The 21810-nt window shown below is 54.6% G+C and overlaps 23 non-coding genes across 23 annotated transcripts; all 23 read left to right on the top strand.

Moving 5' to 3' along the window:
- The first annotated feature begins 98 nt into the window (after positions 1–98).
- Positions 99–217, top strand: LOC126101482 (5S ribosomal RNA). Its single transcript, XR_007522327.1, has one exon. It is a non-coding gene; the product is annotated as a 5S ribosomal RNA (ribosomal RNA).
- Positions 218–1065: 848 nt separating this feature from the next.
- On the top strand, positions 1066–1184 carry LOC126101141 (5S ribosomal RNA). Its single transcript, XR_007522275.1, has one exon. It is a non-coding gene; the product is annotated as a 5S ribosomal RNA (ribosomal RNA).
- An 851-nt stretch (positions 1185–2035) lies between these two features.
- Positions 2036–2154, top strand: LOC126101589 (5S ribosomal RNA). The gene has a single exon (XR_007522350.1). It is a non-coding gene; the product is annotated as a 5S ribosomal RNA (ribosomal RNA).
- Positions 2155–3006: 852 nt separating this feature from the next.
- Positions 3007–3125, top strand: LOC126104412 (5S ribosomal RNA). Its single transcript, XR_007523309.1, has one exon. It is a non-coding gene; the product is annotated as a 5S ribosomal RNA (ribosomal RNA).
- An 856-nt stretch (positions 3126–3981) lies between these two features.
- LOC126101475 (5S ribosomal RNA) lies at positions 3982–4100 on the top strand. Its single transcript, XR_007522326.1, has one exon. It is a non-coding gene; the product is annotated as a 5S ribosomal RNA (ribosomal RNA).
- Positions 4101–4951: 851 nt separating this feature from the next.
- LOC126101468 (5S ribosomal RNA) lies at positions 4952–5070 on the top strand. The gene has a single exon (XR_007522325.1). It is a non-coding gene; the product is annotated as a 5S ribosomal RNA (ribosomal RNA).
- An 854-nt stretch (positions 5071–5924) lies between these two features.
- Positions 5925–6043, top strand: LOC126101460 (5S ribosomal RNA). Its single transcript, XR_007522324.1, has one exon. It is a non-coding gene; the product is annotated as a 5S ribosomal RNA (ribosomal RNA).
- Positions 6044–6895: 852 nt separating this feature from the next.
- Positions 6896–7014, top strand: LOC126101453 (5S ribosomal RNA). Its single transcript, XR_007522323.1, has one exon. It is a non-coding gene; the product is annotated as a 5S ribosomal RNA (ribosomal RNA).
- An 853-nt stretch (positions 7015–7867) lies between these two features.
- LOC126101370 (5S ribosomal RNA) lies at positions 7868–7986 on the top strand. Its single transcript, XR_007522312.1, has one exon. It is a non-coding gene; the product is annotated as a 5S ribosomal RNA (ribosomal RNA).
- An 853-nt stretch (positions 7987–8839) lies between these two features.
- LOC126101446 (5S ribosomal RNA) lies at positions 8840–8958 on the top strand. Its single transcript, XR_007522322.1, has one exon. It is a non-coding gene; the product is annotated as a 5S ribosomal RNA (ribosomal RNA).
- Positions 8959–9805: 847 nt separating this feature from the next.
- LOC126101137 (5S ribosomal RNA) lies at positions 9806–9924 on the top strand. The gene has a single exon (XR_007522274.1). It is a non-coding gene; the product is annotated as a 5S ribosomal RNA (ribosomal RNA).
- Positions 9925–10775: 851 nt separating this feature from the next.
- LOC126101587 (5S ribosomal RNA) lies at positions 10776–10894 on the top strand. Its single transcript, XR_007522349.1, has one exon. It is a non-coding gene; the product is annotated as a 5S ribosomal RNA (ribosomal RNA).
- An 853-nt stretch (positions 10895–11747) lies between these two features.
- On the top strand, positions 11748–11866 carry LOC126101129 (5S ribosomal RNA). The gene has a single exon (XR_007522272.1). It is a non-coding gene; the product is annotated as a 5S ribosomal RNA (ribosomal RNA).
- Positions 11867–12717: 851 nt separating this feature from the next.
- Positions 12718–12836, top strand: LOC126101438 (5S ribosomal RNA). Its single transcript, XR_007522321.1, has one exon. It is a non-coding gene; the product is annotated as a 5S ribosomal RNA (ribosomal RNA).
- Positions 12837–13683: 847 nt separating this feature from the next.
- LOC126104290 (5S ribosomal RNA) lies at positions 13684–13802 on the top strand. The gene has a single exon (XR_007523308.1). It is a non-coding gene; the product is annotated as a 5S ribosomal RNA (ribosomal RNA).
- Positions 13803–14658: 856 nt separating this feature from the next.
- On the top strand, positions 14659–14777 carry LOC126101552 (5S ribosomal RNA). Its single transcript, XR_007522338.1, has one exon. It is a non-coding gene; the product is annotated as a 5S ribosomal RNA (ribosomal RNA).
- An 851-nt stretch (positions 14778–15628) lies between these two features.
- LOC126101250 (5S ribosomal RNA) lies at positions 15629–15747 on the top strand. Its single transcript, XR_007522296.1, has one exon. It is a non-coding gene; the product is annotated as a 5S ribosomal RNA (ribosomal RNA).
- An 856-nt stretch (positions 15748–16603) lies between these two features.
- On the top strand, positions 16604–16722 carry LOC126101431 (5S ribosomal RNA). The gene has a single exon (XR_007522320.1). It is a non-coding gene; the product is annotated as a 5S ribosomal RNA (ribosomal RNA).
- Positions 16723–17580: 858 nt separating this feature from the next.
- Positions 17581–17699, top strand: LOC126101362 (5S ribosomal RNA). The gene has a single exon (XR_007522311.1). It is a non-coding gene; the product is annotated as a 5S ribosomal RNA (ribosomal RNA).
- Positions 17700–18553: 854 nt separating this feature from the next.
- On the top strand, positions 18554–18672 carry LOC126101355 (5S ribosomal RNA). Its single transcript, XR_007522310.1, has one exon. It is a non-coding gene; the product is annotated as a 5S ribosomal RNA (ribosomal RNA).
- An 854-nt stretch (positions 18673–19526) lies between these two features.
- On the top strand, positions 19527–19645 carry LOC126101348 (5S ribosomal RNA). The gene has a single exon (XR_007522309.1). It is a non-coding gene; the product is annotated as a 5S ribosomal RNA (ribosomal RNA).
- Positions 19646–20499: 854 nt separating this feature from the next.
- LOC126101340 (5S ribosomal RNA) lies at positions 20500–20618 on the top strand. The gene has a single exon (XR_007522308.1). It is a non-coding gene; the product is annotated as a 5S ribosomal RNA (ribosomal RNA).
- Positions 20619–21472: 854 nt separating this feature from the next.
- Positions 21473–21591, top strand: LOC126101333 (5S ribosomal RNA). The gene has a single exon (XR_007522307.1). It is a non-coding gene; the product is annotated as a 5S ribosomal RNA (ribosomal RNA).
- Positions 21592–21810: the final 219 nt, after the last annotated feature.

The raw sequence follows: 21810 nt of genomic DNA, 5'->3' as shown, positions 1-21810 counted from the left end.
AAGGAAGCGCTTTCGTCAAATGCGGCCGAAAACTAACATTTTGTGTGTTGGGAGAAAAGCCGAACGCGAATTCTGCCGTGCTCCTACATTAGATGAGCGTCAACGGCCATACCATGATGAATACACCGGTTCTCGTCCGATCACCGAAGTTAAGCATCATCGGGCCCGGCTAGTACTTGGATGGGTGACCGCCTGGGAAACCCGGGTGCTGCTGGCTCCCTTCCTGTTTTTTTTTTTTGTTATGTCGCCACCCCAATTTTCAAACTACCTTTCTGTTGTGACAAAGATGCTTCTTTAAGCCTTTTAAACTACTGTAATGGTACGAAAATGCAGTAATTAACTCAGTTTGAGGGAGAATGTGCTAACCAAGTTTGCCAAGAAGACTTTGAAAACGACAAAACAGTACGAATCGGCAGTTGATTTCTGAAATACGTCACCGCCTATTGTTGTGTAGGTGTGTTGAGTTCCAAATTTGATTTGTAACCACGAATTTATTCCTTAGTCGTCTCGTCTCGTCTCGTCTCGTCCCGCAGACGTTTGTCGTGCTTGCGCTGTCATATGGACCACGACCCGAGCGGCAGCGAGCGGCAGTCGAGCAAAGTCGGGACAAGTCGGGACGGGGACAGGGACAGGGATAGGAATGGTGCGAATGCACTGCAAACTACGCAGACACCTGGTGTGAGGCGAGGCGAGGCGAGGCGTGGCGAGGCGAGGTAGCCCACATCGCTACCAGTGGGCCCTCCAGCACGACACTGCCACACCCCGCACAGGCCCTCCGCTGAACACCAGGGACAAGATGCGTCCTCCGCTAGTGTCGAAGGCTGCACGCGCCCAGCGAATGACAGGGGGTGCAACGAGCAGCAGTGCGTCTAACACACGCGGCGGTGCGCCCGCCAATTCGGCCGTCACTCTGCTGGGACGCCGGGCGTGCCTCCCCGCGCCGTCCACGAGGAACTGGCGGTTGCGGAAGGAAGCGCTTTCGTCAAATGCGGCCGAAAACTAACATTTTGTGTGTTGGGAGAAAAGCCGAACGCGAATTCTGCCGTGCTCCTACATTAGATGAGCGCCAACGGCCATACCATGATGACTACACCGGTTCTCGTCCGATCACCGAAGTTAAGCATCATCGGGCCCGGCTAGTACTTGGATGGGTGACCGCCTGGGAAACCCGGGTGCTGTTGGCTCCCTTACTGTTTTTTTTTTGTTATGTCGCCAGCCCAATTTTCAAACTACCTTTCTGTTGTGACAAAGATGCTTCCTTATGCCTTTTAAACTACTATAATGGAACGAAAATGCAGTAATTAACTCAGTTTGAGGGAGAATGTGCTAACCAAGTTTGCCAAGAAGACTTTGAAAACGACAAAACAGTACGAATCGGCAGGTGATTTCTGAAATACGTCACCGCCTATTGTTGTGTAGGAGTGTAGAGTTCCAAATTTGATTTGTAACCACGAATTTATTCCTTAGTCGTCTCGTCTCGTCTCGTCTCGTCTCGTCCCGCAGACGTTTGTCGTGCTTGCGCTGTCATATGGACCACGACCCGAGCGGCAGCGAGCGGCAGTCGAGCAAAGTCGGGACAAGTCGGGACGGGGACAGGGACAGGGATAGGAATGGTGCGAATGCACTGCAAACTACGCAGACACCTGGTGTGAGGCGAGGCGAGGCGAGGCGTGGCGAGGCGAGGAAGCCCACATCGCTACCAGTGGGCCCTCCAGCACGACACTGCCACACCCCGCACAGGCCCTCCGCTGTACACCAGGGACAAGATGCGTCCTCCGCTAGTGTCGAAGGCTGCACGCGCCCAGCGAATGACAGGGGGTGCAACGAGCAGCAGTGCGTCTAACACACGCGGCGGTGCGCCCGCCAATTCGGCCGTCACTCTGCTGGGACGCCGGGCGTGCCTCCCCGCGCCGTCCTCGAGGAACTGGCGGTTGCGGAAGGAAGCGCTTTCGTCAAATGCGGCCGAAAACTAACATTTTGTGTGTTGGGAGAAAAGCCGAACGCGAATTCTGCCGTGCTCCTACATTAGATGAGCGTCAACGGCCATACCATGATGAATACACCGGTTCTCGTCCGATCACCGACGTTAAGCATCATCGGGCCCGGCTAGTACTTGGATGGGTGACCGCCTGGGAAACCCGGGTGCTGCTGGCTCCCTTCCTGTTTTTTTTTTTTTTTTGTTATGTCGCCAGCCCAATTTTCAAACTACCTTTCTGTTGTGACAAAGATGCTTCTTTAAGCCTTTTAAACTACTGTAATGGTACGAAAATGCAGTAATTAACTCAGTTTGAGGGAGAATGTGCTAACCAAGTTTGCCAAGAAGACTTTGAAAACGACAAAACAGTACGAATCGGCAGTTGATTTCTGAAATACGTCACCGCCTATTGTTGTGTAGGTGTGTTGAGTTCCAAATTTGATTTGTAACCACGAATTTATTCCTTAGTCGTCTCGTCTCGTCTCGTCTCGTCCCGCAGACGTTTGTCGTGCTTGCGCTGTCATATGGACCACGACCCGAGCGGCAGCGAGCGGCAGTCGAGCAAAGTCGGGACAAGTCGGGACGGGGACAGGGACAGGGATAGGAATGGTGCGAATGCACTGCAAACTACGCAGACACCTGGTGTGAGGCGAGGCGAGGCGAGGCGTGGCGAGGCGAGGTAGCCCACATCGCTACCACTGGGCCCTCCAGCACGACACTGCCACACCCCGCACAGGCCCCCCGCTGAACACCAGGGACAAGATGCGTCCTCCGCTAGTGTCGAAGGCTGCACGCGCCCAGCGAATGACAGGGGGTGCAACGAGCAGCAGTGCGTCTAACACACGCGGCGGTGCGCCCGCCAATTCGGCCGTCACTCTGCTGGGACGCCGGGCGTGCCTCCCCGCGCCGTCCACGAGGAACTGGCGGTTGCGGAAGGAAGCGCTTTCGTCAAATGCGGCCGAAAACTAACATTTTGTGTGTTGGGAGAAAAGCCGAACGCGAATTCTGCCGTGCTCCTACATTAGATGAGCGCCAACGGCCATACCATGATGAATACACCGGTTCTCGTCCGATCACCGAAGTTAAGCATCATCGGGCCCGGCTAGTACTTGGATGGGTGACCGCCTGGGAAACCCGGGTGCTGTTGGCTCCCTTACTGTTTTTTTTTTGTTATGTCGCCAGCCCAATTTTCAAACTACCTTTCTGTTGTGACAAAGATGCTTCCTTATGCCTTTTAAACTACTATAATGGAACGAAAATGCAGTAATTAACTCAGTTTGAGGGAGAATGTGCTAACCAAGTTTGCCAAGAAGACTTTGAAAACGACAAAACAGTACGAATCGGCAGGTGATTTCTGAAATACGTCACCGCCTATTGTCGTGTAGGAGTGTAGAGTTCCAAATTTGATTTGTAACCACGAATTTATTCCTTAGTCGTCTCGTCTCGTCTCATCTCGTCTCGTCTCGTCCCGCAGACGTTTGTCGTGCTTGCGCTGTCATATGGACCACGACCCGAGCGGCAGCGAGCGGCAGTCGAGCAAAGTCGGGACAAGTCGGGACGGGGACAGGGACAGGGATAGGAATGGTGCGAATGCACTGCAAACTACGCAGACACCTGGTGTGAGGCGAGGCGAGGCGAGGCGTGGCGAGGCGAGGAAGCCCACATCGCTACCAGTGGGCCCTCCAGCACGACACTGCCACACCCCGCACAGGCCCTCTGCTGAACACCAGGGACAAGATGCGTCCTCCGCTAGTGTCGAAGGCTGCACGCGCCCAGCGAATGACAGGGGGTGCAACGAGCAGCAGTGCGTCTAACACACGCGGCGGTGCGCCCGCCAATTCGGCCGTCACTCTGCTGGGACGCCGGGCGTGCCTCCCCGCGCCGTCCTCGAGGAACTGGCGGTTGCGGAAGGAAGCGCTTTCGTCAAATGCGGCCGAAAACTAACATTTTGTGTGTTGGGAGAAAAGCCGAACGCGAATTCTGCCGTGCTCCTACATTAGATGAGCGTCAACGGCCATACCATGATGAATACACCGGTTCTCGTCCGATCACCGAAGTTAAGCATCATCGGGCCCGGCTAGTACTTGGATGGGTGACCGCCTGGGAAACCCGGGTGCTGCTGGCTCCCTTCCTGTTTTTTTTTTTTTTTGTTATGTCGCCAGCCCAATTTTCAAACTACCTTTCTGTTGTGACAAAGATGCTTCTTTAAGCCTTTTAAACTACTGTAATGGTACGAAAATGCAGTAATTAACTCAGTTTGAGGGAGAATGTGCTAACCAAGTTTGCCAAGAAGACTTTGAAAACGACAAAACAGTACGAATCGGCAGTTGATTTCTGAAATACGTCACCGCCTATTGTTGTGTAGGTGTGTTGAGTTCCAAATTTGATTTGTAACCACGAATTTATTCCTTAGTCGTCTCGTCTCGTCTCGTCTCGTCCCGCAGACGTTTGTCGTGCTTGCGCTGTCATATGGACCACGACCCGAGCGGCAGCGAGCGGCAGTCGAGCAAAGTCGGGACAAGTCGGGACGGGGACAGGGACAGGGATAGGAATGGTGCGAATGCACTGCAAACTACGCAGACACCTGGTGTGAGGCGAGGCGAGGCGAGGCGTGGCGAGGCGAGGAAGCCCACATCGCTACCAGTGGGCCCTCCAGCACGACACTGCCACACCCCGCACAGGCCCTCCGCTGAACACCAGGGACAAGATGCGTCCTCCGCTAGTGTCGAAGGCTACACGCGCCCAGCGAATGACAGGGGGTGCAACGAGCAGCAGTGCGTCTAACACACGCGGCGGTGCGCCCGCCAATTCGGCCGTCACTCTGCTGGGACGCCGGGCGTGCCTCCCCGCGCCGTCCTCGAGGAACTGGCGGTTGCGGAAGGAAGCGCTTTCGTCAAATGCGGCCGAAAACTAACATTTTGTGTGTTGGGAGAAAAGCCGAACGCGAATTCTGCCGTGCTCCTACATTAGATGAGCGTCAACGGCCATACCATGATGAATACACCGGTTCTCGTCCGATCACCGAAGTTAAGCATCATCGGGCCCGGCTAGTACTTGGATGGGTGACCGCCTGGGAAACCCGGGTGCTGCTGGCTCCCTTCCTGTTTTTTTTTTTTGTTATGTCGCCAGCCCAATTTTCAAACTACCTTTCTGTTGTGACAAAGATGCTTCTTTAAGCCTTTTAAACTACTGTAATGGTACGAAAATGCAGTAATTAACTCAGTTTGAGGGAGAATGTGCTAACCAAGTTTGCCAAAAAGACTTTGAAAACGACAAAACAGTTCCGAATCGGCAGGTGATTTCTGAAATACGTCACCGCCTATTGTTGTGTAGGAGTGTAGAGTTCCAAATTTGATTTGTAACCACGAATTTATTCCTTAGTCGTCTCGTCTCGTCTCGTCTCGTCTCGTCCCGCAGACGTTTGTCGTGCTTGCGCTGTCATATGGACCACGACCCGAGCGGCAGCGAGCGGCAGTCGAGCAAAGTCGGCACAAGTCGGGACGGGGACAGGGACAGGGATAGGAATGGTGCGAATGCACTGCAAACTACGCAGACACCTGGTGTGAGGCGAGGCGAGGCGAGGCGTGGCGAGGCGAGGAAGCCCACATCGCTACCAGTGGGCCCTCCAGCACGACACTGCCACACCCCGCACAGGCCCTCCGCTGAACACCAGGGACAAGATGCGTCCTCCGCTAGTGTCGAAGGCTGCACGCGCCCAGCGAATGACAGGGGGTGCAACGAGCAGCAGTGCGTCTAACACACGCGGCGGTGCGCCCGCCAATTCGGCCGTCACTCTGCTGGGACGCCGGGCGTGCCTCCCCGCGCCGTCCTCGAGGAACTGGCGGTTGCGGAAGGAAGCGCTTTCGTCAAATGCGGCCGAAAACTAACATTTTGTGTGTTGGGAGAAAAGCCGAACGCGAATTCTGCCGTGCTCCTACATTAGATGAGCGTCAACGGCCATACCATGATGAATACACCGGTTCTCGTCCGATCACCGAAGTTAAGCATCATCGGGCCCGGCTAGTACTTGGATGGGTGACCGCCTGGGAAACCCGGGTGCTGCTGGCTCCCTTCCTGTTTTTTTTTTTTTTTTGTTATGTCGCCAGCCCAATTTTCAAACTACCTTTCTGTTGTGACAAAGATGCTTCTTTAAGCCTTTTAAACTACTGTAATGGTACGAAAATGCAGTAATTAACTCAGTTTGAGGGAGAATGTGCTAACCAAGTTTGCCAAGAAGACTTTGAAAACGACAAAACAGTACGAATCGGCAGTTGATTTCTGAAATACGTCACCGCCTATTGTTGTGTAGGTGTGTTGAGTTCCAAATTTGATTTGTAACCACGAATTTATTCCTTAGTCGTCTCGTCTCGTCTCGTCTCGTCCCGCAGACGTTTGTCGTGCTTGCGCTGTCATATGGACCACGACCCGAGCGGCAGCGAGCGGCAGTCGAGCAAAGTCGGGACAAGTCGGGACGGGGACAGGGACAGGGATAGGAATGGTGCGAATGCACTGCAAACTACGCAGACACCTGGTGTGAGGCGAGGCGAGGCGAGGCGTGGCGAGGCGAGGAAGCCCACATCGCTACCAGTGGGCCCTCCAGCACGACACTGCCACACCCCGCACAGGCCCTCCGCTGAACACCAGGGACAAGATGCGTCCTCCGCTAGTGTCGAAGGCTACACGCGCCCAGCGAATGACAGGGGGTGCAACGAGCAGCAGTGCGTCTAACACACGCGGCGGTGCGCCCGCCAATTCGGCCGTCACTCTGCTGGGACGCCGGGCGTGCCTCCCCGCGCCGTCCTCGAGGAACTGGCGGTTGCGGAAGGAAGCGCTTTCGTCAAATGCGGCCGAAAACTAACATTTTGTGTGTTGGGAGAAAAGCCGAACGCGAATTCTGCCGTGCTCCTACATTAGATGAGCGTCAACGGCCATACCATGATGAATACACCGGTTCTCGTCCGATCACCGAAGTTAAGCATCATCGGGCCCGGCTAGTACTTGGATGGGTGACCGCCTGGGAAACCCGGGTGCTGCTGGCTCCCTTCCTGTTTTTTTTTTTTGTTATGTCGCCAGCCCAATTTTCAAACTACCTTTCTGTTGTGACAAAGATGCTTCTTTAAGCCTTTTAAACTACTGTAATGGTACGAAAATGCAGTAATTAACTCAGTTTGAGGGAGAATGTGCTAACCAAGTTTGCCAAAAAGACTTTGAAAACGACAAAACAGTACGAATCGGCAGGTGATTTCTGAAATACGTCACCGCCTATTGTTGTGTAGGAGTGTAGAGTTCCAAATTTGATTTGTAACCACGAATTTATTCCTTAGTCGTCTCGTCTCGTCTCGTCTCGTCTCGTCCCGCAGACGTTTGTCGTGCTTGCGCTGTCATATGGACCACGACCCGAGCGGCAGCGAGCGGCAGTCGAGCAAAGTCGGCACAAGTCGGGACGGGGACAGGGACAGGGATAGGAATGGTGCGAATGCACTGCAAACTACGCAGACACCTGGTGTGAGGCGAGGCGAGGCGAGGCGTGGCGAGGCGAGGAAGCCCACATCGCTACCAGTGGGCCCTCCAGCACGACACTGCCACACCCCGCACAGGCCCTCCGCTGAACACCAGGGACAAGATGCGTCCTCCGCTAGTGTCGAAGGCTGCACGCGCCCAGCGAATGACAGGGGGTGCAACGAGCAGCAGTGCGTCTAACACACGCGGCGGTGCGCCCGCCAATTCGGCCGTCACTCTGCTGGGACGCCGGGCGTGCCTCCCCGCGCCGTCCTCGAGGAACTGGCGGTTGCGGAAGGAAGCGCTTTCGTCAAATGCGGCCGAAAACTAACATTTTGTGTGTTGGGAGAAAAGCCGAACGCGAATTCTGCCGTGCTCCTACATTAGATGAGCGCCAACGGCCATACCATGATGAATACACCGGTTCTCGTCCGATCACCGAAGTTAAGCATCATCGGGCCCGGCTAGTACTTGGATGGGTGACCGCCTGGGAAACCCGGGTGCTGCTGGCTCCCTTCCTGTTTTTTTTTTTTGTTATGTCGCCAGCCCAATTTTCAAACTACCTTTCTGTTGTGACAAAGATGCTTCTTTAAGCCTTTTAAACTACTGTAATGGTACGAAAATGCAGTAATTAACTCAGTTTGAGGGAGAATGTGCTAACCAAGTTTGCCAAAAAGACTTTGAAAACGACAAAACAGTACGAATCGGCAGGTGATTTCTGAAATACGTCACCGCCTATTGTTGTGTAGGAGTGTAGAGTTCCAAATTTGATTTGTAACCACGAATTTATTCCTTAGTCGTCTCGTCTCGTCTCGTCTCGTCTCGTCCCGCAGACGTTTGTCGTGCTTGCGCTGTCATATGGACCACGACCCGAGCGGCAGCGAGCGGCAGTCGAGCAAAGTCGGGACAAGTCGGGACGGGGACAGGGACAGGGATAGGAATGGTGCGAATGCACTGCAAACTACGCAGACACCTGGTGTGAGGCGAGGCGAGGCGAGGCGTGGCGAGGCGAGGAAGCCCACATCGCTACCAGTGGGCCCTCCAGCACGACACTGCCACACCCCGCACAGGCCCTCCGCTGAACACCAGGGACAAGATGCGTCCTCCGCTAGTGTCGAAGGCTACACGCGCCCAGCGAATGACAGGGGGTGCAACGAGCAGCAGTGCGTCTAACACACGCGGCGGTGCGCCCGCCAATTCGGCCGTCACTCTGCTGGGACGCCGGGCGTGCCTCCCCGCGCCGTCCTCGAGGAACTGGCGGTTGCGGAAGGAAGCGCTTTCGTCAAATGCGGCCGAAAACTAACATTTTGTGTGTTGGGAGAAAAGCCGAACGCGAATTCTGCCGTGCTCCTACATTAGATGAGCGTCAACGGCCATACCATGATGAATACACCGGTTCTCGTCCGATCACCGAAGTTAAGCATCATCGGGCCCGGCTAGTACTTGGATGGGTGACCGCCTGGGAAACCCGGGTGCTGCTGGCTCCCTTCCTGTTTTTTTTTTTGTTATGTCGCCACCCCAATTTTCAAACTACCTTTCTGTTGTGACAAAGATGCTTCTTTAAGCCTTTTAAACTACTGTAATGGTACGAAAATGCAGTAATTAACTCAGTTTGAGGGAGAATGTGCTAACCAAGTTTGCCAAGAAGACTTTGAAAACGACAAAACAGTACGAATCGGCAGTTGATTTCTGAAATACGTCACCGCCTATTGTTGTGTAGGTGTGTTGAGTTCCAAATTTGATTTGTAACCACGAATTTATTCCTTAGTCGTCTCGTCTCGTCTCGTCTCGTCCCGCAGACGTTTGTCGTGCTTGCGCTGTCATATGGACCACGACCCGAGCGGCAGCGAGCGGCAGTCGAGCAAAGTCGGGACAAGTCGGGACGGGGACAGGGACAGGGATAGGAATGGTGCGAATGCACTGCAAACTACGCAGACACCTGGTGTGAGGCGAGGCGAGGCGAGGCGTGGCGAGGCGAGGTAGCCCACATCGCTACCAGTGGGCCCTCCAGCACGACACTGCCACACCCCGCACAGGCCCTCCGCTGAACACCAGGGACAAGATGCGTCCTCCGCTAGTGTCGAAGGCTGCACGCGCCCAGCGAATGACAGGGGGTGCAACGAGCAGCAGTGCGTCTAACACACGCGGCGGTGCGCCCGCCAATTCGGCCGTCACTCTGCTGGGACGCCGGGCGTGCCTCCCCGCGCCGTCCACGAGGAACTGGCGGTTGCGGAAGGAAGCGCTTTCGTCAAATGCGGCCGAAAACTAACATTTTGTGTGTTGGGAGAAAAGCCGAACGCGAATTCTGCCGTGCTCCTACATTAGATGAGCGCCAACGGCCATACCATGATGACTACACCGGTTCTCGTCCGATCACCGAAGTTAAGCATCATCGGGCCCGGCTAGTACTTGGATGGGTGACCGCCTGGGAAACCCGGGTGCTGTTGGCTCCCTTACTGTTTTTTTTTTGTTATGTCGCCAGCCCAATTTTCAAACTACCTTTCTGTTGTGACAAAGATGCTTCCTTATGCCTTTTAAACTACTATAATGGAACGAAAATGCAGTAATTAACTCAGTTTGAGGGAGAATGTGCTAACCAAGTTTGCCAAGAAGACTTTGAAAACGACAAAACAGTACGAATCGGCAGGTGATTTCTGAAATACGTCACCGCCTATTGTTGTGTAGGAGTGTAGAGTTCCAAATTTGATTTGTAACCACGAATTTATTCCTTAGTCGTCTCGTCTCGTCTCGTCTCGTCTCGTCCCGCAGACGTTTGTCGTGCTTGCGCTGTCATATGGACCACGACCCGAGCGGCAGCGAGCGGCAGTCGAGCAAAGTCGTGACAAGTCGGGACGGGGACAGGGACAGGGATAGGAATGGTGCGAATGCACTGCAAACTACGCAGACACCTGGTGTGAGGCGAGGCGGGGCGAGGCGTGGCGAGGCGAGGAAGCCCACATCGCTACCAGTGGGCCCTCCAGCACGACACTGCCACACCCCGCACAGGCCCTCCGCTGAACACCAGGGACAAGATGCGTCCTCCGCTAGTGTCGAAGGCTGCACGCGCCCAGCGAATGACAGGGGGTGCAACGAGCAGCAGTGCGTCTAACACACGCGGCGGTGCGCCCGCCAATTCGGCCGTCACTCTGCTGGGACGCCGGGCGTGCCTCCCCGCGCCGTCCTCGAGGAACTGGCGGTTGCGGAAGGAAGCGCTTTCGTCAAATGCGGCCGAAAACTAACATTTTGTGTGTTGGGAGAAAAGCCGAACGCGAATTCTGCCGTGCTCCTACATTAGATGAGCGTCAACGGCCATACCATGATGAATACACCGGTTCTCGTCCGATCACCGACGTTAAGCATCATCGGGCCCGGCTAGTACTTGGATGGGTGACCGCCTGGGAAACCCGGGTGCTGCTGGCTCCCTTCCTGTTTTTTTTTTTTTTTTTGTTATGTCGCCAGCCCAATTTTCAAACTACCTTTCTGTTGTGACAAAGATGCTTCTTTAAGCCTTTTAAACTACTGTAATGGTACGAAAATGCAGTAATTAACTCAGTTTGAGGGAGAATGTGCTAACCAAGTTTGCCAAGAAGACTTTGAAAACGACAAAACAGTACGAATCGGCAGTTGATTTCTGAAATACGTCACCGCCTATTGTTGTGTAGGTGTGTTGAGTTCCAAATTTGATTTGTAACCACGAATTTATTCCTTAGTCGTCTCGTCTCGTCTCGTCTCGTCCCGCAGACGTTTGTCGTGCTTGCGCTGTCATATGGACCACGACCCGAGCGGCAGCGAGCGGCAGTCGAGCAAAGTCGGGACAAGTCGGGACGGGGACAGGGACAGGGATAGGAATGGTGCGAATGCACTGCAAACTACGCAGACACCTGGTGTGAGGCGAGGCGAGGCGAGGCGTGGCGAGGCGAGGTAGCCCACATCGCTACCAGTGGGCCCTCCAGCACGACACTGCCACACCCCGCACAGGCCCTCCGCTGAACACCAGGGACAAGATGCGTCCTCCGCTAGTGTCGAAGGCTGCACGCGCCCAGCGAATGACAGGGGGTGCAACGAGCAGCAGTGCGTCTAACACACGCGGCGGTGCGCCCGCCAATTCGGCCGTCACTCTGCTGGGACGCCGGGCGTGCCTCCCCGCGCCGTCCACGAGGAACTGGCGGTTGCGGAAGGAAGCGCTTTCGTCAAATGCGGCCGAAAACTAACATTTTGTGTGTTGGGAGAAAAGCCGAACGCGAATTCTGCCGTGCTCCTACATTAGATGAGCGCCAACGGCCATACCATGATGACTACACCGGTTCTCGTCCGATCACCGAAGTTAAGCATCATCGGGCCCGGCTAGTACTTGGATGGGTGACCGCCTGGGAAACCCGGGTGCTGTTGGCTCCCTTACTGTTTTTTTTTTGTTATGTCGCCAGCCCAATTTTCAAACTACCTTTCTGTTGTGACAAAGATGCTTCCTTATGCCTTTTAAACTACTATAATGGAACGAAAATGCAGTAATTAACTCAGTTTGAGGGAGAATGTGCTAACCAAGTTTGCCAAGAAGACTTTGAAAACGACAAAACAGTACGAATCGGCAGGTGATTTCTGAAATACGTCACCGCCTATTGTTGTGTAGGAGTGTAGAGTTCCAAATTTGATTTGTAACCACGAATTTATTCCTTAGTCGTCTCGTCTCGTCTCGTCTCGTCTCGTCCCGCAGACGTTTGTCGTGCTTGCGCTGTCATATGGACCACGACCCGAGCGGCAGCGAGCGGCAGTCGAGCAAAGTCGGGACAAGTCGGGACGGGGACAGGGACAGGGATAGGAATGGTGCGAATGCACTGCAAACTACGCAGACACCTGGTGTGAGGCGAGGCGAGGCGAGGCGTGGCGAGGCGAGGAAGCCCACATCGCTACCAGTGGGCCCTCCAGCACGACACTGCCACACCCCGCACAGGCCCTCCGCTGAACACCAGGGACAAGATGCGTCCTCCGCTAGTGTCGAAGGCTGCACGCGCCCAGCGAATGACAGGGGGTGCAACGAGCAGCAGTGCGTCTAACACACGCGGCGGTGCGCCCGCCAATTCGGCCGTCACTCTGCTGGGACGCCGGGCGTGCCTCCCCGCGCCGTCCTCGAGGAACTGGCGGTTGCGGAAGGAAGCGCTTTCGTCAAATGCGGCCGAAAACTAACATTTTGTGTGTTGGGAGAAAAGCCGAACGCGAATTCTGCCGTGCTCCTACATTAGATGAGCGTCAACGGCCATACCATGATGAATACACCGGTTCTCGTCCGATCACCGAAGTTAAGCATCATCGGGCCCGGCTAGTACTTGGATGGGTGACCGCCTGGGAAACCCGGGTGCTGCTGGCTCCCTTCCTGTTTTTTTTTTTGTTATGTCGCCACCCCAATTTTCAAACTACCTTTCTGTTGTGACAAAGATGCTTCTTTAAGCCTTTTAAACTACTGTAATGGTACGAAAATGCAGTAATTAACTCAGTTTGAGGGAGAATGTGCTAACCAAGTTTGCCAAGAAGACTTTGAAAACGACAAAACAGTACGAATCGGCAGTTGATTTCTGAAATACGTCACCGCCTATTGTTGTGTAGGTGTGTTGAGTTCCAAATTTGATTTGTAACCACGAATTTATTCCTTAGTCGTCTCGTCTCGTCTCGTCTCGTCCCGCAGACGTTTGTCGTGCTTGCGCTGTCATATGGACCACGACCCGAGCGGCAGCGAGCGGCAGTCGAGCAAAGTCGGGACAAGTCGGGACGGGGACAGGGACAGGGATAGGAATGGTGCGAATGCACTGCAAACTACGCAGACACCTGGTGTGAGGCGAGGCGAGGCGAGGCGTGGCGAGGCGAGGTAGCCCACATCGCTACCAGTGGGCCCTCCAGCACGACACTGCCACACCCCGCACAGGCCCTCCGCTGAACACCAGGGACAAGATGCGTCCTCCGCTAGTGTCGAAGGCTGCACGCGCCCAGCGAATGACAGGGGGTGCAACGAGCAGCAGTGCGTCTAACACACGCGGCGGTGCGCCCGCCAATTCGGCCGTCACTCTGCTGGGACGCCGGGCGTGCCTCCCCGCGCCGTCCACGAGGAACTGGCGGTTGCGGAAGGAAGCGCTTTCGTCAAATGCGGCCGAAAACTAACATTTTGTGTGTTGGGAGAAAAGCCGAACGCGAATTCTGCCGTGCTCCTACATTAGATGAGCGCCAACGGCCATACCATGATGAATACACCGGTTCTCGTCCGATCACCGAAGTTAAGCATCATCGGGCCCGGCTAGTACTTGGATGGGTGACCGCCTGGGAAACCCGGGTGCTGTTGGCTCCCTTACTGTTTTTTTTTTGTTATGTCGCCAGCCCAATTTTCAAACTACCTTTCTGTTGTGACAAAGATGCTTCCTTATGCCTTTTAAACTACTATAATGGAACGAAAATGCAGTAATTAACTCAGTTTGAGGGAGAATGTGCTAACCAAGTTTGCCAAGAAGACTTTGAAAACGACAAAACAGTACGAATCGGCAGGTGATTTCTGAAATACGTCACCGCCTATTGTCGTGTAGGAGTGTAGAGTTCCAAATTTGATTTGTAACCACGAATTTATTCCTTAGTCGTCTCGTCTCGTCTCATCTCGTCTCGTCTCGTCCCGCAGACGTTTGTCGTGCTTGCGCTGTCATATGGACCACGACCCGAGCGGCAGCGAGCGGCAGTCGAGCAAAGTCGGGACAAGTCGGGACGGGGACAGGGACAGGGATAGGAATGGTGCGAATGCACTGCAAACTACGCAGACACCTGGTGTGAGGCGAGGCGAGGCGAGGCGTGGCGAGGCGAGGAAGCCCACATCGCTACCAGTGGGCCCTCCAGCACGACACTGCCACACCCCGCACAGGCCCTCCGCTGAACACCAGGGACAAGATGCGTCCTCCGCTAGTGTCGAAGGCTGCACGCGCCCAGCGAATGACAGGGGGTGCAACGAGCAGCAGTGCGTCTAACACACGCGGCGGTGCGCCCGCCAATTCGGCCGTCACTCTGCTGGGACGCCGGGCGTGCCTCCCCGCGCCGTCCTCGAGGAACTGGCGGTTGCGGAAGGAAGCGCTTTCGTCAAATGCGGCCGAAAACTAACATTTTGTGTGTTGGGAGAAAAGCCGAACGCGAATTCTGCCGTGCTCCTACATTAGATGTGCGTTAACGGCCATACCATGATGAATACACCGGTTCTCGTCCGATCACCGAAGTTAAGCATCATCGGGCCCGGCTAGTACTTGGATGGGTGACCGCCTGGGAAACCCGGGTGCTGCTGGCTCCCTTCCTGTTTTTTTTTTTTTTTGTTATGTCGCCAGCCCAATTTTCAAACTACCTTTCTGTTGTGACAAAGATGCTTCTTTAAGCCTTTTAAACTACTGTAATGGTACGAAAATGCAGTAATTAACTCAGTTTGAGGGAGAATGTGCTAACCAAGTTTGCCAAGAAGACTTTGAAAACGACAAAACAGTACGAATCGGCAGTTGATTTCTGAAATACGTCACCGCCTATTGTTGTGTAGGTGTGTTGAGTTCCAAATTTGATTTGTAACCACGAATTTATTCCTTAGTCGTCTCGTCTCGTCTCGTCTCGTCCCGCAGACGTTTGTCGTGCTTGCGCTGTCATATGGACCACGACCCGAGCGGCAGCGAGCGGCAGTCGAGCAAAGTCGGCACAAGTCGGGACGGGGACAGGGACAGGGATAGGAATGGTGCGAATGCACTGCAAACTACGCAGACACCTGGTGTGAGGCGAGGCGAGGCGAGGCGTGGTGAGGCGAGGAAGCCCACATCGCTACCAGTGGGCCCTCCAGCACGACACTGCCACACCCCGCACAGGCCCTCCGCTGAACACCAGGGACAAGATGCGTCCTCCGCTAGTGTCGAAGGCTGCACGCGCCCAGCGAATGACAGGGGGTGCAACGAGCAGCAGTGCGTCTAACACACGCGGCGGTGCGCCCGCCAATTCGGCCGTCACTCTGCTGGGACGCCGGGCGTGCCTCCCCGCGCCGTCCTCGAGGAACTGGCGGTTGCGGAAGGAAGCGCTTTCGTCAAATGCGGCCGAAAACTAACATTTTGTGTGTTGGGAGAAAAGCCGAACGCGAATTCTGCCGTGCTCCTACATTAGATGAGCGCCAACGGCCATACCATGATGAATACACCGGTTCTCGTCCGATCACCGAAGTTAAGCATCATCGGGCCCGGCTAGTACTTGGATGGGTGACCGCCTGGGAAACGCGGGTGCTGTTGGCTCCCTTACTGTTTTTTTTTTGTTATGTCGCCAGCCCAATTTTCAAACTACCTTTCTGTTGTGACAAAGATGCTTCCTTATGCCTTTTAAACTACTATAATGGAACGAAAATGCAGTAATTAACTCAGTTTGAGGGAGAATGTGCTAACCAAGTTTGCCAAGAAGACTTTGAAAACGACAAAACAGTACGAATCGGCAGGTGATTTCTGAAATACGTCACCGCCTATTGTCGTGTAGGAGTGTAGAGTTCCAAATTTGATTTGTAACCACGAATTTATTCCTTAGTCGTCTCGTCTCGTCTCATCTCGTCTCGTCTCGTCCCGCAGACGTTTGTCGTGCTTGCGCTGTCATATGGACCACGACCCGAGCGACAGCGAGCGGCAGTCGAGCAAAGTCGGCACAAGTCGGGACGGGGACAGGGACAGGGATAGGAATGGTGCGAATGCACTGCAAACTACGCAGACACCTGGTGTGAGGCGAGGCGAGGCGAGGCGTGGTGAGGCGAGGAAGCCCACATCGCTACCAGTGGGCCCTCCAGCACGACACTGCCACACCCCGCACAGGCCCTCCGCTGAACACCAGGGACAAGATGCGTCCTCCGCTAGTGTCGAAGGCTGCACGCGCCCAGCGAATGACAGGGGGTGCAACGAGCAGCAGTGCGTCTAACACACGCGGCGGTGCGCCCGCCAATTCGGCCGTCACTCTGCTGGGACGCCGGGCGTGCCTCCCCGCGCCGTCCTCGAGGAACTGGCGGTTGCGGAAGGAAGCGCTTTCGTCAAATGCGGCCGAAAACTAACATTTTGTGTGTTGGGAGAAAAGCCGAACGCGAATTCTGCCGTGCTCCTACATTAGATGAGCGTCAACGGCCATACCATGATGAATACACCGGTTCTCGTCCGATCACCGAAGTTAAGCATCATCGGGCCCGGCTAGTACTTGGATGGGTGACCGCCTGGGAAACCCGGGTGCTGCTGGCTCCCTTCCTGTTTTTTTTTTTTGTTATGTCGCCAGCCCAATTTTCAAACTACCTTTCTGTTGTGACAAAGATGCTTCCTTATGCCTTTTAAACTACTATAATGGAACGAAAATGCAGTAATTAACTCAGTTTGAGGGAGAATGTGCTAACCAAGTTTGCCAAGAAGACTTTGTAAACGACAAAACAGTACGAATCGGCAGGTGATTTCTGAAATACGTCACCGCCTATTGTCGTGTAGGAGTGTAGAGTTCCAAATTTGATTTGTAACCACGAATTTATTCCTTAGTCGTCTCGTCTCGTCTCATCTCGTCTCGTCTCGTCCCGCAGACGTTTGTCGTGCTTGCGCTGTCATATGGACCACGACCCGAGCGGCAGCGAGCGGCAGTCGAGCAAAGTCGGCACAAGTCGGGACGGGGACAGGGACAGGGATAGGAATGGTGCGAATGCACTGCAAACTACGCAGACACCTGGTGTGAGGCGAGGCGAGGCGAGGCGTGGTGAGGCGAGGAAGCCCACATCGCTACCAGTGGGCCCTCCAGCACGACACTGCCACACCCCGCACAGGCCCTCCGCTGAACACCAGGGACAAGATGCGTCCTCCGCTAGTGTCGAAGGCTGCACGCGCCCAGCGAATGACAGGGGGTGCAACGAGCAGCAGTACGTCTAACACACGCGGCGGTGCGCCCGCCAATTCGGCCGTCACTCTGCTTGGACGCCGGGCGTGCCTCCCCGCGCCGTCCTCGAGGAACTGGCGGTTGCGGAAGGAAGCGCTTTCGTCAAATGCGGCCGAAAACTAACATTTTGTGTGTTGGGAGAAAAGCCGAACTCGAATTCTGCCGTGCTCCTACATTAGATGAGCGCCAACGGCCATACCATGATGAATACACCGGTTCTCGTCCGATCACCGAAGTTAAGCATCATCGGGCCCGGCTAGTACTTGGATGGGTGACCGCCTGGGAAACCCGGGTGCTGCTGGCTCCCTTCCTGTTTTTTTTTTTTTGTTATGTCGCCAGCCCAATTTTCAAACTACCTTTCTGTTGTGACAAAGATGCTTCTTTAAGCCTTTTAAACTACTGTAATGGTACGAAAATGCAGTAATTAACTCAGTTTGAGGGAGAATGTGCTAACCAAGTTTGCCAAAAAGACTTTGAAAACGACAAAACAGTACGAATCGGCAGGTGATTTCTGAAATACGTCACCGCCTATTGTTGTGTAGGTGTGTTGAGTTCCAAATTTGATTTGTAACCACGAATTTATTCCTTAGTCGTCTCGTCTCGTCTCGTCTCGTCTCGTCCCGCAGACGTTTGTCGTGCTTGCGCTGTCATATGGACCACGACCCGAGCGGCAGCGAGCGGCAGTCGAGCAAAGTCGGGACAAGTCGGGACGGGGACAGGGACAGGGATAGGAATGATGCGAATGCACTGCAAACTACGCAGACACCTGGTGTGAGGCGAGGCGAGGCGAGGCGTGGTGAGGCGAGGAAGCCCACATCGCTACCAGTGGGCCCTCCAGCACGACACTGCCACACCCCGCACAGGCCCTCCGCTGAACACCAGGGACAAGATGCGTCCTCCGCTAGTGTCGAAGGCTGCACGCGCCCAGCGAATGACAGGGGGTGCAACGAGCAGCAGTACGTCTAACACACGCGGCGGTGCGCCCGCCAATTCGGCCGTCACTCTGCTTGGACGCCGGGCGTGCCTCCCCGCGCCGTCCTCGAGGAACTGGCGGTTGCGGAAGGAAGCGCTTTCGTCAAATGCGGCCGAAAACTAACATTTTGTGTGTTGGGAGAAAAGCCGAACGCGAATTCTGCCGTGCTCCTACATTAGATGAGCGCCAACGGCCATACCATGATGAATACACCGGTTCTCGTCCGATCACCGAAGTTAAGCATCATCGGGCCCGGCTAGTACTTGGATGGGTGACCGCCTGGGAAACCCGGGTGCTGCTGGCTCCCTTCCTGTTTTTTTTTTTTTGTTATGTCGCCAGCCCAATTTTCAAACTACCTTTCTGTTGTGACAAAGATGCTTCTTTAAGCCTTTTAAACTACTGTAATGGTACGAAAATGCAGTAATTAACTCAGTTTGAGGGAGAATGTGCTAACCAAGTTTGCCAAAAAGACTTTGAAAACGACAAAACAGTACGAATCGGCAGGTGATTTCTGAAATACGTCACCGCCTATTGTTGTGTAGGTGTGTTGAGTTCCAAATTTGATTTGTAACCACGAATTTATTCCTTAGTCGTCTCGTCTCGTCTCGTCTCGTCTCGTCCCGCAGACGTTTGTCGTGCTTGCGCTGTCATATGGACCACGACCCGAGCGGCAGCGAGCGGCAGTCGAGCAAAGTCGGGACAAGTCGGGACGGGGACAGGGACAGGGATAGGAATGGTGCGAATGCACTGCAAACTACGCAGACACCTGGTGTGAGGCGAGGCGAGGCGAGGCGTGGTGAGGCGAGGAAGCCCACATCGCTACCAGTGGGCCCTCCAGCACGACACTGCCACACCCCGCACAGGCCCTCCGCTGAACACCAGGGACAAGATGCGTCCTCCGCTAGTGTCGAAGGCTGCACGCGCCCAGCGAATGACAGGGGGTGCAACGAGCAGCAGTACGTCTAACACACGCGGCGGTGCGCCCGCCAATTCGGCCGTCACTCTGCTTGGACGCCGGGCGTGCCTCCCCGCGCCGTCCTCGAGGAACTGGCGGTTGCGGAAGGAAGCGCTTTCGTCAAATGCGGCCGAAAACTAACATTTTGTGTGTTGGGAGAAAAGCCGAACGCGAATTCTGCCGTGCTCCTACATTAGATGAGCGCCAACGGCCATACCATGATGAATACACCGGTTCTCGTCCGATCACCGAAGTTAAGCATCATCGGGCCCGGCTAGTACTTGGATGGGTGACCGCCTGGGAAACCCGGGTGCTGCTGGCTCCCTTCCTGTTTTTTTTTTTTTGTTATGTCGCCAGCCCAATTTTCAAACTACCTTTCTGTTGTGACAAAGATGCTTCTTTAAGCCTTTTAAACTACTGTAATGGTACGAAAATGCAGTAATTAACTCAGTTTGAGGGAGAATGTGCTAACCAAGTTTGCCAAAAAGACTTTGAAAACGACAAAACAGTACGAATCGGCAGGTGATTTCTGAAATACGTCACCGCCTATTGTTGTGTAGGTGTGTTGAGTTCCAAATTTGATTTGTAACCACGAATTTATTCCTTAGTCGTCTCGTCTCGTCTCGTCTCGTCTCGTCCCGCAGACGTTTGTCGTGCTTGCGCTGTCATATGGACCACGACCCGAGCGGCAGCGAGCGGCAGTCGAGCAAAGTCGGGACAAGTCGGGACGGGGACAGGGACAGGGATAGGAATGGTGCGAATGCACTGCAAACTACGCAGACACCTGGTGTGAGGCGAGGCGAGGCGAGGCGTGGCGAGGCGAGGTAGCCCACATCGCTACCAGTGGGCCCTCCAGCACGACACTGCCACACCCCGCACAGGCCCTCCGCTGAACACCAGGGACAAGATGCGTCCTCCGCTAGTGTCGAAGGCTGCACGCGCCCAGCGAATGACAGGGGGTGCAACGAGCAGCAGTACGTCTAACACACGCGGCGGTGCGCCCGCCAATTCGGCCGTCACTCTGCTTGGACGCCGGGCGTGCCTCCCCGCGCCGTCCTCGAGGAACTGGCGGTTGCGGAAGGAAGCGCTTTCGTCAAATGCGGCCGAAAACTAACATTTTGTGTGTTGGGAGAAAAGCCGAACGCGAATTCTGCCGTGCTCCTACATTAGATGAGCGCCAACGGCCATACCATGATGAATACACCGGTTCTCGTCCGATCACCGAAGTTAAGCATCATCGGGCCCGGCTAGTACTTGGATGGGTGACCGCCTGGGAAACCCGGGTGCTGCTGGCTCCCTTCCTGTTTTTTTTTTTTTGTTATGTCGCCAGCCCAATTTTCAAACTACCTTTCTGTTGTGACAAAGATGCTTCTTTAAGCCTTTTAAACTACTGTAATGGTACGAAAATGCAGTAATTAACTCAGTTTGAGGGAGAATGTGCTAACCAAGTTTGCCAAAAAGACTTTGAAAACGACAAAACAGTACGAATCGGCAGGTGATTTCTGAAATACGTCACCGCCTATTGTTGTGTAGGTGTGTTGAGTTCCAAATTTGATTTGTAACCACGAATTTATTCCTTAGTCGTCTCGTCTCGTCTCGTCTCGTCTCGTCCCGCAGACGTTTGTCGTGCTTGCGCTGTCATATGGACCACGACCCGAGCGGCAGCGAGCGGCAGTCGAGCAAAGTCGGGACAAGTCGGGACGGGGACAGGGACAGGGATAGGAATGGTGCGAATGCACTGCAAACTACGCAGACACCTGGTGTGAGGCGAGGCGAGGCGAGGCGTGGCGAGGCGAGGTAGCCCACATCGCTACCAGTGGGCCCTCCAGCACGACACTGCCACACCCCGCACAGGCCCTCCGCTGAACACCAGGGACAAGATGCGTCCTCCGCTAGTGTCGAAGGCTGCACGCGCCCAGCGAATGACAGGGGGTGCAACGAGCAGCAGTACGTCTAACACACGCGGCGGTGCGCCCGCCAATTCGGCCGTCACTCTGCTTGGACGCCGGGCGTGCCTCCCCGCGCCGTCCTCGAGGAACTGGCGGTTGCGGAAGGAAGCGCTTTCGTCAAATGCGGCCGAAAACTAACATTTTGTGTGTTGGGAGAAAAGCCGAACGCGAATTCTGCCGTGCTCCTACATTAGATGAGCGCCAACGGCCATACCATGATGAATACACCGGTTCTCGTCCGATCACCGAAGTTAAGCATCATCGGGCCCGGCTAGTACTTGGATGGGTGACCGCCTGGGAAACCCGGGTGCTGCTGGCTCCCTTCCTGTTTTTTTTTTTTTGTTATGTCGCCAGCCCAATTTTCAAACTACCTTTCTGTTGTGACAAAGATGCTTCTTTAAGCCTTTTAAACTACTGTAATGGTACGAAAATGCAGTAATTAACTCAGTTTGAGGGAGAATGTGCTAACCAAGTTTGCCAAAAAGACTTTGAAAACGACAAAACAGTACGAATCGGCAGGTGATTTCTGAAATACGTC

Source organism: Schistocerca cancellata, chromosome 1 (genome assembly GCF_023864275.1).
Source record: "Schistocerca cancellata isolate TAMUIC-IGC-003103 chromosome 1, iqSchCanc2.1, whole genome shotgun sequence".
Classification (NCBI taxonomy): Eukaryota; Metazoa; Arthropoda; class Insecta; order Orthoptera; family Acrididae; genus Schistocerca; species Schistocerca cancellata.
Note: the sequence above shows the minus strand (reverse complement) of the source record. Positions and strands in the feature narration are given on the sequence as shown.